Source organism: Castor canadensis, chromosome 5 (genome assembly GCF_047511655.1).
Source record: "Castor canadensis chromosome 5, mCasCan1.hap1v2, whole genome shotgun sequence".
Taxonomy (NCBI): domain Eukaryota; kingdom Metazoa; phylum Chordata; class Mammalia; order Rodentia; family Castoridae; genus Castor; species Castor canadensis.
The window spans coordinates 165,846,720-165,865,305 of NC_133390.1; the positions used below are offsets into that span (position 1 = coordinate 165,846,720).

The window sequence follows — 18,586 nt, forward strand, 5'->3', positions numbered from 1 at the left end:
CTCATGCCTATAATCCCAGCTACTCTGGAGGCAGAGATTAGGAGGGTCACAGTTTGAGGCCAGCCCAGTTAAAAAGTTAGCAAGACCCATCTCAACCAATAAGCCAGGCATGATGGTGCATATCCATGATCCCAGCTATGTGGGAGGCATAGGTAGGAGGATTGCACTCTGAGATTGGCCTTGAGCAAAAACGTGAGACTCTACCTGAAAAATAACTGAAAGCAAAAAAGAACTTGAGTGTATGGCTCAAGTGACAGAGTACATGCATGTAAGGTCCTGGATTCAAATCCAGTATGATTTAAAAACAAACTACATAGAATGATTTCAAATTAAGACAAAATAAAACCAACAAAAATGTCAACATCTAGCCTATTTATGCAGGACATTTTTTTAATATCAAATCCCACTAAAAGCCAGTCCAAGGGCTACTGTGTCAAGCTCTGAACTGTCTGTAGGTATCTTCATTGCCTCCCCACAAATATCAAGTTCAAATAAGTCATCTGGAAATTGAGAGTTGACAGGAGCTAGCTGGTGTCAAACACGAAGTCCACATGTCCCAAGCCACCTCTGGTAACACTTCAATTTCCCACCACCTGCTTGTCATGAGATTCTCAGTTCAGCTTTTCTACTGTCTCCCAAAGAAAAGGTTAATGGGAAGTGTCAGGATCCAGCAGGCAGGAAAAATCCTAGCCCTTGGCTGAGAAAACAGAAGTTATTTCTAGACTCACTCTTGGTTCTGAAAGTTTGCTTGTAGTACCCTGACCCCTCCAGTCTACACATTTCCCCTTTGCTCTCCTTCTGGTGTGGCTTGTCTTCATGCCTGAGGATAATCCATCCACTCACAGCCCAAGCTTCCTCTGCTCCAAGCCATTCCTAAAGAGCCATGCTCCAGACTGGGACACCGCCAAGGGAGGGCCCACCTGCTTCCTCCTGCATCTCCAGCCCTTGGCACACAGCAGGTGCACTAGTCAGCACAGGGCAACTGCTATACCAAATAAACTAAATATTCTGGTGGCTTACAATGAATGTTTCCTTTTCATGCATACAACAGTCCAGATAGAGTCACAGGCAAAGGCTCCTACAATTCTACCAAACCCTATGGTCTCAGATGATGGGGGTGATCTAACCAATGTACAACATAAGACAATTTAAAATTGTCACAATGAATCCCCACTGGGCAGCAGAAATTTAAAAAAAAAAAAAACCCTATGGTGTCAGAACCTTCCACAGACAAGAAAAAAGAATGAAAATCACATGTGGTAGGGATTTATGGACCACACCAGATGGTGGAATACATACTTCACTTCTGCCCATGTTCCATGGCCAGAACTTACCACCCATCCATAGCTGACAACAAAAGGGTCTGGGAAGGTCTTCTCTCAGGGGCTTAAAAGGAAATGAAAAATGGATTTTGGTTATCACATAGTTTTATATAACCTGGGGGTTGTCCCCCAGAAGGCAGTTAGCCAGCCTATAAGGATCTGATCCAAACATCTGTTTGTAGGAAAACAAAATTTCCCAGAGAAACACATATGAGAGATGCTACCTGATGCGCAATGAATCAGGATGACGTCCAGCAGGCAGAAGTTCATGTAGGGTAGGACTACACACAGGTTGAAAGCTAGATACCAGAAAGCAGTGACTCACATCTGCACCAAGCAGACCAGGAAGGGGCTAAAAGCAAAAGCGTGTTGTGCTGTCTCATTGATTCACATGAGCTGGGACCAACAGACTCATGGTTTCATGTGCACACCAAGAACTCACAATAGGGACCTCTCATTTTACACACGGAGAAACAGAGGTATCCAGAGAGATGAACTAATTTGCAAGTTGCATGTCTACCAAACAGGAAATCCAGAGCAAGAACTCTTCTCCCTGACTGTCACTCCCAGTCCCCATCCACACTGTGTCTATGTCCTATATCTGCAAAAAATTTGAGGCTGAAAGGAACAGCTGCCAGCCTGAGCCGTCTCTCACACAAAAGAACTCTGTAAGCCATGTCTTCCATTCTTCCCTCCAAAATTACACAAAATGCACACATGGCAGGTGCTGCGTGAGGTACAAAGACAAAGGCACCCCCATTCCCACCAGTCTGTGTCACCCAGATGGCTTCCTGTCATGCAAGAAGGACTCAGCTCAGTTTTCATCCATAAACACCTCTTTATTTGTCCCTGGAGGCCTTTCTGTCACCTACAGGAGCACTCTTCTGCAGGCTCTGTGAGTTATAACTCTTCTAGAAGGTAAGTTCCACACAGTAAGCTTCTTTCCTTCCACCCGTTAAAGTGAGATTAGCCCAAAAACACTGCAGAAGCATGTGAAAGACTCCCAGTGATGAACAGGTTTCAGATGTCTCTGAATTCTTTTCTCTCTCTGAGGACGGCTGGAAGCCCAAGCATGTCTGAGGTACAGAAGACAAATAAAACCCAGAAGAATTTCTCAGCCTGCTTTCAAGCCCTCAAGAGCTGTGAAACCAAAGTTTCCTCCCCAGAGTCACTTCTGGCTACACCCCTTTGTACTCCAACCAAATTGCACTTCCTTCCTTGCCACCCAAGCTGTTCTTTTTCCCACTCTCCACACCCAATGTCACTTCTGCCCCATTTGTCTGAACCACAGGCTATGGAAGAGTGAGTGGCAGAGGACTAGGGAGACACACAGTCAGGCAGGACAAGGACTATACCTTTGTCCCACAAAGGGCGCTGGCAAGATCAATGAGCCAACTCTGATCTATTGCATCCTGCTATTTGTTGGAACATAGCAACAACCAAGCCCAATTGTTCATGTATTTTCTGCGATGTTTTTGTACTGCAATAGTACAGTTAAATAACTATGATAGAGACTTGTACAAGGCCTAAAATATTTACACTCTGACCCTTTACAGGAGTGTTTGCTCATCCTGTTCTACAGCAACAAGGAAGCAGTCTCCTCTTAAACAAATATTTGTACGTGCATGTTCACAGCAGCATTACTCACAAGAGCTGAATATTATTCGGCCATAAAAGGAATGAAATAGTCACACATGCTAAACATAGATGAATCTTGACAACATGCTAAGTGAAAGGAGCCAAAGATGAATGGTGACATATTGTATGATTCCATTTAGGTGAAATGTCCCAACAACACAAATCCCTTGTGATGAAGCAGATTTGTGGGTACCAGGAACTGGGTAAGAGAGGTATAAAGACTGACTGCATGCAGGGTACAGAATTTCCTTTTGGAAAGGTTTGAAGGTTTTAGAAGAAGACAGAGGTGTGAGTTGTGTGACACTGTCAATGTACTAAATGCCAGCCACTAAATCACTCCCTTTAAAATGGCTATTTTAGGGCTCGGCATGGTGGCATACATCTGTAGTCATACCTGTGTAGGAGTCAGAGGTAGGAAGATCACAGGCCAAGGCTGGCCCAGGCACAAACAACAAGACCCTATCTGAAAACAAACTAAAAGCAAAAGGACTGAGGTATGGCTCAAGTGGTTAGATGGCTTGACTAGCAAGTGTGAAGCGATGAGTTTCATCACCAATATCCCCCCCCCCAAGGAAATGATTACCTTATGTGAAGGTCACCTCAATATATTTTTTGAAACTCAAAAAAATGTATAAAATAAGGGTCCCCTACAGAACAGTCCCCTGTAGAACAGGGAAAGACATTATCGTCAATATGCTTCCAGGCCAGGCCAGCAATACTTGCAGGAAGGGAGGTCCTCCATAGCTGTGGAGCACCTGGGAAGAGGGTGACGCTAAGAACAAAAATTAGAAACAAAGGAGAAAAAGCAAGAGGAGCTTGGTTTGGGACACGCTGACTTTGTTTGCCTGTGCGAATAATGACAAGAAGCTAGTGATGCTAGACCAGGATTAAAAAACAAGATCAAGGCTAGAGCTAGATCTCTGTCTGGAGTAATCATGTGAGGGTCATCCTTAGGGAAGTGGTACTGCCATGGAGAAGAGAAGAAAGAATTGGGGCAAATGTTGGAAAACCCATATAATTACAGGGCAGTGGGGTAAGGTGCAGCCAGAAATAACATCAAAGGTGTGGAAATAGGGTCAGGAGGAAGCCAGGTGCTAAGACAGCCACAGAGAGAGTGTAGTTGGTGGCAGAGTGCAGTACAGAGGAGGAGGAAGAAGAGAAGGTAGGATGGCAAAACGCTGCAGGGAAGTGGAAGAGTTCAAAACCTCCCGCTTAGTCCTTGTCTTCCCCCTGAGAGGCTGAGGATGCTGGGTAAGTGAGGCCATGCAGATAGATAAATGAGGATGAGGCGGCCAAGCACCCAGCCGGAAATAAGACTCTAAAGGTGTGAGCCCCGCCCTCCCTGACCCTAAGCCCTCAGTTTGGAAGGACAGCACAGGCAGCCCCCAACACATGCTGACTCCCAAACATGGCCCCAGGCACCAAGCTGAGCTCACCCCCACAGCACAGGCAGGGTGTCTCTTGATTCAGGCACACCCCATGCACACCAGGGCTCCTCAGCAAACACATTAATCCAGCCAGTATTCTTCATATTAGTGGCATGGTGTCACCGCCACCCAGAGCCTTCTGGTGTCAGCAGCTACCTTCTGGACAGTACTATACCATTTCTATTTGTAGCAACAAATCCCCTACAATGTTACATTAACTTACAAACGATGACATTTGGAGTATAATAGCAAATTGATTCCTTAGAAACAGAATGAATTTTACTTGCCATTATTACCATAAGTGGGAACTCAAAACGGCTATATAATAAATAATATAACCACATTATATTTATTCACCCTTGATCTATCCTTTATAATATTAACTAAAGAGGTAAGCATCACAGAGGAGGAAGAATTATTTCTGATGTGACAAGGAAGGGACTCTGTTGGAGGGAGGAGAGCAGTGCTTAACGAGGAGCAGTGGAATGTCTTTTAGCAAAGGCAAGTTTGTAATGAGTATCAGGCTGACTTTTTTAAATAAGAGTTATTCAGGTGTGAAATGGGCTCCCCCAGAAATGAGGTGGGAGTCCCTCAGCTTCTCTGAGGCCGTAATAATGGGTTAGTCATGTATGACAGCTTGCAGAATGGTTACTCTAGTTTTGGAGGCTTTCAACAGCCATCCAGTGATTTATACAATATCAATTGGAAAAGCATCCTATTTGCCAGGATAAAACGTTCTGGAGAACTAAGCTCATTGTAGGCTCCTATAAGGTGAATGCTTCAAACTAACCTGGGGTAGCTATTCAGAAATTATTCACCAACCCCAGAAAATGCCCTCATAGGAAAGGTTTTAGAAGAACCTGTAGTTCAAAATGACAAGGCAGCCTATGAGCCTAATCAGACCTAGAGACATGTGCTGATAGTCTGGTACATTCGTGTATGTCCTTTTTGATGTCTGAACCTGTCCCCAGAAAGCCCCAACAAGCTTCAGGTGATTCTCCCGTATGCTGGAGTTTGTGAACCAAAGTTCAGCCTCAGTGAAATAAATCCCTTTTATCTGAGCCTCCATCTCAGGTTCTTCTTCCAGAGAACCCAACCCAAGACAGAAGAATTCACATTTAAAAATTTAATACTTGTTCAAAGTACAGTATATACATACATGAAATTTGCACAATGAAACTTCCTTGTACTATTAATGATTTCTAAAATTAAAAAAAAATTAAAATTTTAAAGACATGTTCTTAACCAAATGTGGTGATGTACATCTGTAATCCCATCACTCAGAAGTGAGGCAGGAGGATCGTGAGTTCCTGGTCAGCCTGGGCTACATGGCAAGACCCTGTCTACAAACAAAACACCTAAAATATATCTGCTTTTCCAAAAACTCTTCTTGAAAATTGGTTCTTTCCAAGCTTGATCTGGAAGAGACACTACCCCCATTTAAACAGTCACCATGGTTCTCCACTGGTTATACATGGCCTATCCTGAGCATCCTGGCCTGCCTGGCCTGTGTGGGGCGGTCCAGACATATGATCTAGCTGCGCAGACCATAAGCCCCTGGAGATCAGTGCTCCCCTATCTCATCCTTGTGTACCCTTAGCCTGGCACATAGCTGGCAGTCACCGATAGCTGAATTGAACCAACCCCGTCTGTTGAAACTGGCCCACATTTCTGAGACTCAGAGGCAAAATCCATGCAATCAAGAACCCAAAAAACAATCCCTGACACAAATTAATATGACTTGATAGACATTATAGCTATGCATTGGCCCTAATTATGCAAGGATTAATATGCGGGAGCAATTGGTTACTGATCCACCCGATCGTCATCCTAAGCCCTGAAGCCTGCAGATTAATACCATTGTAATTTTACCCCAGCCCATGTAACTGCGGGTGCCAGCTTCAGCTATGTAATGCCTAATTCCTCAAAGTAGGTTTTCTGGCCTCCGACACTTGGTTCAAATATTCACATTGTCTTCTTAGCCCAGAGAGACATTTCTTTATTAAAGAATCAAGCCAAATGTGAAATAAAACAAACACAAAATAAAGTCTGGCTGCAAACCTGATCTCTGGAAAAAAAAAAAAAAAAGATGTTATTTTCTACCCAGTGCTAGCTGGCTGTTCTCAAATTACCCATGTAGAAAATTGCCCAAACTTTTCTACCCAAACTGCATTTGCTTCTGATTTTAAACTAAGTTCCATTCCTAATTTTTCCTTCTTTCTCCAAAGCTTCTATCTTTAGGAAATATGGAGCCCAAGTTCTATAATTTGCACTTCATTTGAACACTAATAAAAAGAAAGGCTCTTCCCCCTTCAAACTATTTCCTCAGTCAATTAAACAAATCCTCTAAGTGGAGTGTGTGAAGTGATTTGTGTCCAAGAACTTAATTAGTATTTAATTCTGGAATTTGTAACTTCTTAAGCCCACATCCTTTTAAGTTTCCACCAAGCTCAAAAAAAAAAAAAAAATGGCCCAGGTGTGGTCCCTTCCCTTAAGATAAAGGCAGAAGCTGACTTGAAGACGTCAAGAGGAATAAAAGACCATCTGTATGTTCAGAGCAGCTTCCAGGCAACATTTTGGGCACCAGTAAAGGTCTCCTTCAAGTTCACAGAAAAGAACAGGAGAAAATAGCACTTGCAAAATAATAGTTGCCCGTTGTAAAGGAAACACATGCTCATTGTAGACAATCTGGGAGTACAGAATAATATGAAGGAGAAAATTAAATCAACTACCCAGAGATAATGGCTTTTAACATAGACTTTCTTCTGGTTTTAAACGTTGCCTAGATATAATAGAGGTGATGTGACCATGCTGTGTACTTTCCTCTCATTTCCTCCAGTTGGTGTAACCTTTTCCTGTATGGTTCAAAAGTGCTTACATGTGTCTTCTTATTCCATCATCTTGGTGAGATTGCCTTCCAGATCTTTCTGGGCTGGGAGAGTGGGTTGTTGGGGGGAGAGTGGCAAAAACTTATGTTTTCAAATGTGTAAAGCACATGCATGTGTGTATATGGGTATGTGTGCGTAAACATACAGCACACCTTTGATATGAACATTTCACAGAGGAGTGCCAAGTAATGACAAAAAAACATCTAAAAGGCTCCTTAAGAAGGGAAATAATGAAAAATAAAAGGCTGACAATACATAGCTAAAATATAATTGACTTAAGCAATTCTTTTAATAAAAACTTCCAACACATTTAAATTATTACTTGATATTAGACTGTTAAATTAAAGCAAAAACTAAGCAAATTTTTATAACTTCTGTTAACGACCATATGTTCTTTTTCTGTGTAAAGGATCAGTTTCCCTGAAATTTGGCTCTCCAACACTCAGAATCACTGAAGCGGGGAAAACAAACCCTATCTTCTGGTTGGCAACCCGTACTGGACTTTCAACCTTCCATATGTCAGTCATTTAACTGTACACTGCAGGAAGGAAAGCAACACTGAATAAGTACTCATGTAATCCTTGGCAGAGCACTATAGGATTTGCTCACAAATTTACCCAAAGAAGTTATGTGACTTGTTCAAAGTCTCACATTTACTCAGAGGCAGAGCCTAGATTTGATCCTAATGTCAACCCATTTTCTATACTTCTGCAGGACTTTAGTGAAGTCACTCTTGGAACTTTCTAGAACTTATTTTTTTACCTGTAAAATATGAGGGTCATTTAAATTTCTAATTGAAGCTTGGAATGCCCACATTTTGTATAATCAGTTAGCTAAGTGTTTGGGTCTGTGTGTCAAAGATCAGACTGTGTAAATCATTAGATAAAGGAGACATAACCATGTTCTTCTCTCTCCACATTTTAGAGGAAATTCATCATTACTCACAAGGGTCCATCCACAGAGACAAAGCTTTCCAGGAGGAATGAGCCAACGTGCTCGCTTCAGCAGCACATATACTAAAAAATTGGAACAATACAGAGAAGATTAGCATGGCCCCTGTGCAAGAATGACACGCAAATTCGTGAAGCGTTCCATAAAAAAAAAAAAAAGAATGAGCCAATGTGCTGACATCAACTTTGAAAGTACACATCTCGCTCTGCCAGTTCCCAGGTTTTTTTCATGGGCTCATTTCCTGCACAGGGCCTCTGGGGAGACCAGTGCACAGATGAAGATAATAAACACCCACCCCTAACCTTAATGAACAGTGTCTTCTCCAGGCCACTGTCCTGCTTCTTTGCTTTAAACAGCATAGATATATCAGCATCATAAGATCACTGTCTAATTAAAAGAAAGTTTTAAGAACCAGAGCCTTTGTGGTATTGCTCGTCAAAGTGTGACCATCCCCAGGCTGAAAACCACGCATATTTTAGAAGGCAGCATGGGATGGCAATGTTGCAAGTGTGTACAGCCCAATCCATCTTTCTGCATCTCTCTGGCACCATGAAGACTCCTTTCCCATTCAGACGCACACCCAGATGCTGGGAGCTCAGCAGAGGCCATAGGCAGCATTATGCAGACAGGCTATGTCCTGATAAACATACGTCAGATTCTCCTACGGGTTCTGCAACTCAAGGAAGGAGCTGGGATTCACGCACTAGGAGCCCCACCAACCTCCCGAGTGAAATGTACTGCCCAGCTGGGCATCATTCTTACTTAATGTGAATGCCTTCATTTAAAGCAAAAAACCAGTATCCTCCCTGGCTTCGACCAGGCAGCTTGTGCCAGTCTCGGACTAACTCTTCAGCCACACTGTGCACTCAATCTGCATGGACCAAAGGAAGAACTAATAACAAAATCTAAAATGGAAAGCGGGTCCTAGAATGTGAAAGAAAAACAAATATGCAGAACCTAACTGCTAACAGAACAGGTGTGTGCACAGTTAGAATTCTGCAAGTCGTTGCATAAAATGTCACTGGACAGTGGCTCAACTGGTAGCATGCTTGTCTTGCATGAGGCCCTGAGTTCAAGTTCCAGCATCACCAAAAAAATTATTTCTACCATTGTAAACAGGAAAAGATAGTAATTACTGCTGTCTCTCTCTTTTTTTTTTTTCCAATTTCATTAACAACCTAACAGTGACTACAGTGCTACCAAATTCTTTCTCCAGTTGGGTGGGGAGTTAGTGCCTTTTTCTTCTGTATATATTTTACCTCTCCTTTTTTCCAACAAAATCTCTCCCTTCCCAGTTCCTCATGATTCCAAGAGTCCAGCACTAAGATTTCTAGAGTGTAGTGCTAAATCCTATGGGTGACCTGGAATACCATAAGTCACCTTAGCAAAATACAACATGAAACTAAAATAGACACTGGTAAATTGGGTATTTATATATTTAATAGAATTGGATCTTCTTGTCGATTTTAAATGCAAACCAAATGAAACAAACAAACAAAAAAAAAACAATACTCTCAGAAAAGAACTCTAATGAGCCTGCCTTTTACTTTGATAGGGTCTTCAGTTGACCTTTCCTTATAGACATGTGGTCCTTATTTGCAGGAAAGAACAAATGTTCTCAAGAGCCTTCTCAATTCCATCCCAAAATATCCCAAGGGACACATCTCAACCCTAGAACTCCAGGGTTACCTGCTAGTTGGGAGCAAAGCAGAGGCAAAATTCCATGGCACCCGCCACCACCTCCATCCTCTGTCCTCTGGCCCTCACTGCATCATGATGTCATTGTTCATCTGATTGCCCAAGGTTAAGGCTTTCAGGATCACAGATTCCCCTTTTTCGTTCACCTCCCACAAGCCAGAGGTCAATGAGCCTCTACTAAAGCACTTCGGAACACCATTCCTTTCTCTCTTTTCCTCTTGCCTGCTCTCCTCCCTATGCCATAGCCTTCACTCCCACCAGGACTGCTGGTCCTCCTCCAGGGGTCTTCAGAGTGGTGTTTCTGAACCACAAATAGATTCACATCAACCCCTGCCTGAGAAACAGGCTGGATCCCCACAGCCAAAGTTGAAGGCTCAGAATACCAAGCATGGTTATGAGGGCCCTCACTAACCTTCAGAGTTCAATTCCACTCAATTCATGGTGGCATTCAGTATGAATTGATGGATAAAAGAGATGGAGAAAAAGAGCACAAGAGCGTAACACTCATGACACTCAAAACAACAAAATGCTCACGTTGGCAAGGGCTGTGCAAGTACTTCATATACACGCATGATCTTCCTCTTTTCAACAAGAGAAAGGCAGGTCTTATTAAGTACCCATGTATCAATCAGGAAACAGCTCATCCAGTGACAAAGTGCAAACTGAACCAAAACAGAAATGACAAAGTCAAATGCCTCCCACATGATGTCAATTGAGGTGGCGTGGTGACCTAGGACATAGTGGTATGGATCAAAAATCCATTGCAAATGCCCACCAGGCACTGCTCACAATATCCACTTCAGCTACACCCACTAAGCATGTGACAAGAAGCCCTTTACCGAAGCTAAGAGCTCAACTTTGAGAAGGTCCAGAAGGCACCAGGAAATTGGAAGTCCACTAGTGTGGACAAGGCCAGGCCCAGCTCAGGCACAGACTCTCTAAGCACACCTGCTGCCATTACCTTTCCCAATCATCCCTGGGCATATGTAGAGGAAGAAAGGATACTGAAGGACTCTGTTTCCCAGTAACTCTTGTTGGGTCCAAGCTCACCAAGCACCATTCTAATTCCATGTTGGCTTTGGGGTTGAGCCACCTATGAAAGTGAGAGTGTGCAAAGAAGTAGAACTCAGGACCTTTGTCCACCCCATTCTTTTCCTGCACCTCTCCTCCCCATGTACAGCCCCCACATTTGGCCTAATGAATGGCTATTCCACCTTTCTATCTCAGCAGAAGTGTTATCTCTTCAGGGACACCCTCCTGAAAATCAAATCTCCCATCACACACTTCTAGCATGCTCTTATTCATGGCACTTAATGTCATTACAATTTCACACTCATTTTGGTAGGTACTTAATATCTCTCTGTGCAACTTGAATGCAAGCCTCCTAATAGCAGGGACTGTGTCTGTGACTCAACACAATGCTTGGCACACAGTAAAATATTTTGCATTAATAAGGCAGGTACTTGTGGCTCTCACCTGTAATCCTAGCTTCTTGGGAGATGTGATTTAAGACCAACCCTAGACAAAAAGTTCAGTCAATAGATGGATACAGTGGCATGAACCTGTCATCCCTGCTATATGGGAAAGCATAAACAGGAGGATTGCAGTCCAGGCTGTCCTGGGCAAAAAATTGAGACCCTAGCTCCAAAATAACCAGAGCAAAAGGTCCGGAGGCGTGGCTTCTGTGGTACAGCACCTGTCCAGCAAGTAAGCCCTGAGTTGAAACTCCAGCACTGCCAAAAAGAAAAAGGATTTCCTTCAACAAATTTTTGTCAAACAAACAAATGAGCAATAATTTTAGTCTTCCTATAACTTATATTTGTCATTCTGAATTAGTAAGCTCAGCATCTAGTTTTTGCACCAGTATCTTGTGAACATGGTCAAGGAGCCAGTCTCCTTGTAACTGACCCTTCTGAGATCCTAAGTAAATGAGTCTGGGGGCCTCTGAAAATGAAGAATTGGACATGGATCTTGGAGACCCACTAAGGCCCAGCTTGGGTATCCAGGCATCCTTTGTCTCTACTGTCCCTTTCTTGTCTCTAGCACCCAGAAAACAGTATTCAATGGTGGTTACTGCAAACATCGCTAAACACACATTTTGGAAAAGGGCTCCTGTTTCATTCACATTCACCTTCTTAAATCAAATAATAAAAATGCAAGGTGGCAAGAAGGACTGGTGAACAATAAATGCCACGTGGAAAGGAACAAAAATTTAACTCAAACAAACCTTTCCACTTAGGAATGATACACAACTTACCATGGCAGCATAAACCATAAGCAGGCTGTCCCTTTAAAATCATAACCATCAATCTGTTGTTAAGCCCACAGCCAATTGCAGCATTAATCACACTCTTCTGGCAAGAGAATCCATTTCCCAATAAAGTTTGAGTGGCAGAGAAAAGGCAGAGCCAACAATCGGGAGATAAACTCTGCTTCCAAGTGATGGAAGGAAAGCTGCTCTTCTCACTAGCGGCTCTTTCACCATCCTGCCGCACCGCCCAACACACATAAATACGCTTGCCACCTCGCTTCCCCCACATATTTCCACCCTTTCAGAGTGCTCTGCAGCTCTGGTCCTGGCCCAATTTTCACTTTGTGCCATTTTTGAACATTTTGAATACAGACTGCCCTCAGAAATTAAAAGTCACTTCATAAGAACAACCACCATCTGTAGTTTCTTACTCACAGCTTCTCTCTCTCTCTCTCTCTCTCTCTCTCTCTCTCTCTCTCTTTCTTTTTCCTCCCTTTCCCCCCTCCTTTTTCTATCTCCCCCTCCCTCCACTCTCTCTCTCTCCCCTCTTCTCTCTCTACTTCTTTCTGTCTCTCTGTCTCTTGTCTCTTTCTCTCCACCACCACTGCCAGTAATCTAGAACCATGTAGCATTTCTTGGTTAAGTACATTAAGTAGCATTTCTGCTCTTCTTCCTTGCCTTGCCTCATGGCAACTCTCAGGATGCCATGCCTGTGTTAGAGGTGAGTGTTAGGACCAATCTCCATTCTTACCTTTCTTTTTCTTTACGTATAGTCATGGATAATTTTATTCCATACACATGTTAGAATCTGCTTAATCAATATCATCTGGAAATCCAGTAGATGTTGTTGTATCTGTAGTAAATGTATAGATTCATCTAATTTGGAACAAGTGACATCTTTATAACATTAAGTCTTCTTTCCTATCCATAAACATGGTATAGCTCTCCACTTACTTAGGCCTTCTTTCATGCTTTTTAGTGTTTCTCTAGATAAGTTTTTGGTTAAGTTAAATTCTAAATTCATTATAGTTGCTGATAGGTGAGTAACAACTTTAATTAAATTTTTTTAATTTGTTATCATGCTACTAAGGAAATTACTGGGGTTTTTATGTTTATATTACCTGGCAAATGTATTGCACTCACTACTGGTAATCAGTGGTCCAATTTTTTTCTTCAATTAAATGGTATGTACAAACAAAAGTTTGCCTTTTCCCTTCCTCCAATGTTCATAACTTTCTCTTATGCATTTTATTATATTAGCCAAACCTTCTTTGTACATAGTACTTACTATCACTGATCATAGGCATTCTTAGTTCTTTCCAGTCTTAAAAGGAAATGATTCTAAAATTTATTCAATTAGACGTAATTTCTGCAGTGAGCTTTTGGATGAAAGACTTCATTGGGTTAAGAATATTCCCCTCCATAACTGTGTAACTCCTCTCAATTACTTGCTGTTCTGTTCTCTCAAGACCATCACCACAGGGCCCCTCCCCTTGGGAAAAGTATAGACCCACACACTGACATCAGACTTTGCCACGTGACTTGTTTTAGTCAATGGGCTGTGAAAGGAGGTGACATATACTGCATTCAGTCTGACACTGGAGCCAGCACATGCTCTTCCCCTTGTCTTTGCCTTTGCTACTGGATTAATACAAGAGAAAAGCCACAGCAACCTACAGCATGAACAAGAAATCAGCCTTCATTGTCATAAGCCATTGTAAGCAGGGGACTGTTTGTTACTGCATCATAACTTAGTAAAAACTGACTAATATATGGAATAGTCCTACTTTTCTCTGGGCTTTTTCCACAGCTAGTATGTTTTCAAGGTCCTTTGAGATCATAATAAGGTGGTTATTCTCCTTTGATCAATTAATGTAATGATTTCTACTGATAAGTTGACTAAAGTAGCAGGTATTATACGTCCATCAAAATATTATTATTCCATAGTGTGGCATTATGACTAAGAGATAGCCACCTACCCTTATCAGTCCTTCTTGCATGCAGGTGTGTTGTGGCCATGTGACCAGTTCTCACCAACAGGACACCAGTAGTCCTATTGAAGATGCCCCATGTACAGACTCAGAGCGCCTCCAAACTGGGAAGACTCATCCTCTCTGTTCTGCCGTTGGCTAGAAATTCAGGATGCTGTGTCCTGTGCGAGTGGTCAAACCCAAGGGAGGGAGCCTAGAGCACCACATGGTTATCTGCGTACCACTGCACCTTATCTTTTAGAGCAACTGTCACCTTAATACACCATTCTTACGCTCCAGAGATAAATACAATGATACAGGATTTTTAATATGGTATTGCTCTTAGAATGTTAGCATTTTATTTAACTTTTTTTTTTCTGTACTAGAGTTTGAACTTCAGGGCTTTATGGTTGCTATGCAGGCACTGTACTGCATGAGTCACACCTCCAGACCTTTTTGCTCTGGTTATTTTGGAAATAGGGTCTCACTTTTTGCACAGTCTGGCCTAGACTTAGATCCTCCTATTTTAAGCTTCCTCCATTTCTGGGATCACAGGTGTGCACTACCACGTCCAGCTTTTTTCCATTGAGATGGGGGTCTCAAGAACTTTTGTGCTTGGGCTAGCCTGGAACTGCAATCCTCCTAATCTCGGCCTCTCAAGGAGCTAGGGTTACAAGAATGAGCCACGGGTGACAGATTTATTTAATTTTTAAGTGAAAGTGACCTGTCAATTTTCTTCTCTGGGACTATCCTCATTCAGTTTTATACTGATGACAAAAATTTGGTTTGAAACTCTCCTTTTTATAATTCTCGAGACAATTTGTACCAGCAAGGATAATCTATTTACATAGAACTGTGTGGTCCTGATGATTTTTTTGGAGGAAGTGGAAGTTTTTGCCACTATTCTGATTTCTTCAGTAGTGATTATTCTAATGAAGTTTTCCATTTTGCAATTGGCCAATTTGGAACTGCATGTTTTTTCCATGAATCTACTCATTTCACACAAGTCTTCACATTCATCTATGTATAGTTGCTCATTCAATTCTCTGTGACATCTAAATTACTTCTGCAGCTAGAGTTATTTTATATGGACCTTTTCTCTTTTTATTCCTTGATTGGTCTCACTACAAACTTGGCCATCTTCCTTGTATTTTCAAAGAACTAACATTTAATTATTCTCATTATTATTACTGTTCTGCCCGTCTTATTGATTTTTTTACCCTACCTTATTATTCAATCTTTCTTACATAATGGAACCAGAGAATTTAGTCTGAATGAGGTCAATTCTTAGAAATCTGAGACTGGTTTTCTGGATTAGCAGATGCTCCCTTTTTTAAAGTTCTATGTGCACTCAAAAATAATGTACAATTAGTGTTTTCCATGAGTAAGATTGTTAATCGTGTTATTCAACTACTTATTTTGGGCTGTTTCATCTGTTTCCAAGAAAAATATATAGAACTCTCCATCTGCAGGACTAGATTTATCTATTTAGTAATTCCTCTAATTACGCCTTTCCATACTGTGTGGTCATGTTCTTAGCTACATTTTCTCATTACTATTATTTCTTCCTGGAATATTGTGGTATTGTGGCATTTCAAGAAAAAAAATCACTTTTCACCGTCTTTGATATTCACCTTAACTTCCCTTGGTGTTATCATGGTTATTTTCCAAGAACACTACTTTTAACACCTTATTTTCAAACTTGTGCTTGCTTTTATTTATGTGACCCTCTTAAAACCAACCAAAAGATTGCTGAATCTTTTTTTGTAATCCAACCTAGGAATACCTGTACTTTACTCAGTGAGAGTAACCCATTTATCCTGTAATCACTGATATTGTAGGTTTGATTTCTTCATCTTATTTTGTATTTCTTATTTACCATACATTTTTCTTTTTTTTTTTTTTTTTACTTTCCTATCTCTCACTGACTAGATAAAATTTTTAAAATATTTTCTTGGTGCTAATTTGAAAGTTATATACATTACAATTTGGGGGATTTCCATGATTGTCCCTAACTTAATTAATAAGCCCCATATTAATGCTTATTTTTCACACTTCAAAGATTACCTAAAGATTATTCATGACCATGTTACCTCCACAGCAAGATACCAACCCTGGCCACTGATGTTGCACCCATACTTCATTCTCACCATGGCACTGTCTGGAAATTGCACTCCAGTTTGGTTATGACCCCACCCTGACATTTCCAGGGCCCTGAGAAAAGAAAGAGACCAACAGACTAGACTATCACATTGATTTCAACCAGAATTCTCCTCCTCATCCATTATATTTTTGGTGTTGTCCATTTTGAGTTATTGAGAATAATGTTTCTATGAATACTCTTATTTTCACAACTTTACTAAGGTGTAATTTACTTACCATTTTAAGTATACAATTCAAATATTATTATATTTACAGAGTTGTGCAGCTATCACACCATCATCACCAATTTTAGAACACTGACACCCCATAATCCTCATGCCTGTTTGTGTCTGTTCCCACCTCCATCCCCAGACAACAGTTATTTTCTTTCTGTTTTTATCTGGAAATTTCCTGAAATTTCTTATACATGGAATCGTACCATCTATGGTCTTTTCTAACTTCTTTCACTTAGCCTAATGTTTCTGAGGCTTATCGTGTGGTTGCATGTATTAGTAGTTGGCTTCATTTCATTTCTGAATAATATTGTATTGGATGGATATATTACATTTGTTTATCCATTTGTCAATTGAGGAACATTGGATTGCTTTCACTTTTGTATATGTCTTGTTTTGAACACAGGTTTTTAATTTCTGTTTGGGAGATACATAAGAGTAGCATTATAAGTAATACACTACATTTATACTTAAAATTTCTAAGAAACCACCAAACTACTCTTCTGAAGTGGTTGCACCATTGTATATAGTCACCAGCCATTTTTAAAAGATTCCAGTATCTCTACATCTTTGCCAATACTTGCTATCAATTATCTTTTGTTGCTATTGTTATATCAGTTCTAGCAGATGTGTTTATTATTTTTATAATAAAAAAATCAGACACATAAGTATGTGAAATGTATGCATATACATTCACGATTGTAAGGGAGGGGAAGCAAAAATGTGCTAGAAGAAAACACATTACAATAGTTCATATGGCTCTCCCTGGATGACAGAAATTATGAGCCTTTCTTCTTTCCACCCTTATTTGGATAAGCAACAAGTATTTATAATAGAAATAAATTAACTTTAATAAAGTGCTAAGCTACCATGAGGTATTTTGCAGCTAGTATAAACCTTATTTTACTACCTTCCCAATAGTGACAATCAGACACCAAAGTTTCCCTTCAGCCTCCAGACTGACTTGCAGGGCAACTATTAGTTTAATTAGACTCCAGGGAAGAAGTGCATACCTTCCACCACCTTTTCAAATTAGGTAGGAGTCCTGATAGATAGCTGCTGCCACCATGTATCCAGGCTGTTCAGAAACATCCCTCCCTGCACAAGTCTCCTGTGATGAATGGCCTAGCTCTCTCTCTTCTGAATTTGACTCTCACACCAAATGTTAGAAGGTATGTGACAATCAAACAGTCTTGTGTTTGGCTAGGGATGGCAATGGCTGCCTCCCATGCATAGTTGTAACTGCTACTCATTTAGCATATACATGGGGAATCTCACCAAAGTGTGTTCATCCAATAAGCAGTAACTAAGCATCAAGGATGCACATGGTACCTTGCTGGTCCCCTTAGGTTTACAACGTAAGAATAAATAATGTGCCCCAAGTACAGAGTACTAGGGATCCCAAGGGACAAACACACAGAAGGGGCTGTAGGAGTTTAGGAAATTATTTTTCTTTTTCTAGATAAGAGAGGAAAGATGTTTCCAGGAAAAAAAAAATCACTGGCCAAGTTTGGGTGTCAACTGAATAAGGAACCCAGAGGTCAAGAATTACGCATGGGCCTAGGACCAGGATCTAGGGACAGAGCCAAGGAAAGAACTTCCCTTCCCTGCCAAGGCTCTTCTCAAACACTTCCCATGTAGGTCACCACTGATAAGTTGCCAGGCCAGCAACCTGGCTTTGAATGGATGACTTGGGCAACCATAAGTCCAGATGCAACCATGCCAGGGCTTTCTGACTCAACTCTTCCAAACAAGAAAACCAAAAAACTCCAACCCAAGTTACCTGGATTCTTCACTAGGACATGGCACTTGAAATCCTAAATCCTTTCAAGAATTATTACATTTTACCAAAGAGTCATTTAACCACACATCACACACCACCATTTTATGCTAAAGACCAGACTTTGTTGAATTATTTCAGAAACGGCTTTGACATCAATAACCAAAGCAAAACCTTCAACGAGAGGGGACTGTGGATTTTTGGCCTGATGAATAATTTGCACTCAATAATAGGAAGTTATCCACGCCACCAACCGTGAATTACTAATATTCAAAAGACCAAGAAA

General features: G+C 41.2%; 1 protein-coding gene and 1 non-coding gene across 12 annotated transcripts in view; one reads left to right on the forward strand and one right to left on the reverse strand.

Moving 5' to 3' along the window:
- The window catches only part of Ptprt (protein tyrosine phosphatase receptor type T), a 1,025,960-nt gene that overhangs the window by 911,395 nt on the left and 95,979 nt on the right, over positions 1-18,586 (reverse strand). The window lies entirely within an intron of this gene.
- Positions 8,268-8,376, forward strand: LOC141423576 (U6 spliceosomal RNA). Its single transcript, XR_012448421.1, has one exon. It is a non-coding gene; the product is annotated as a U6 spliceosomal RNA (small nuclear RNA).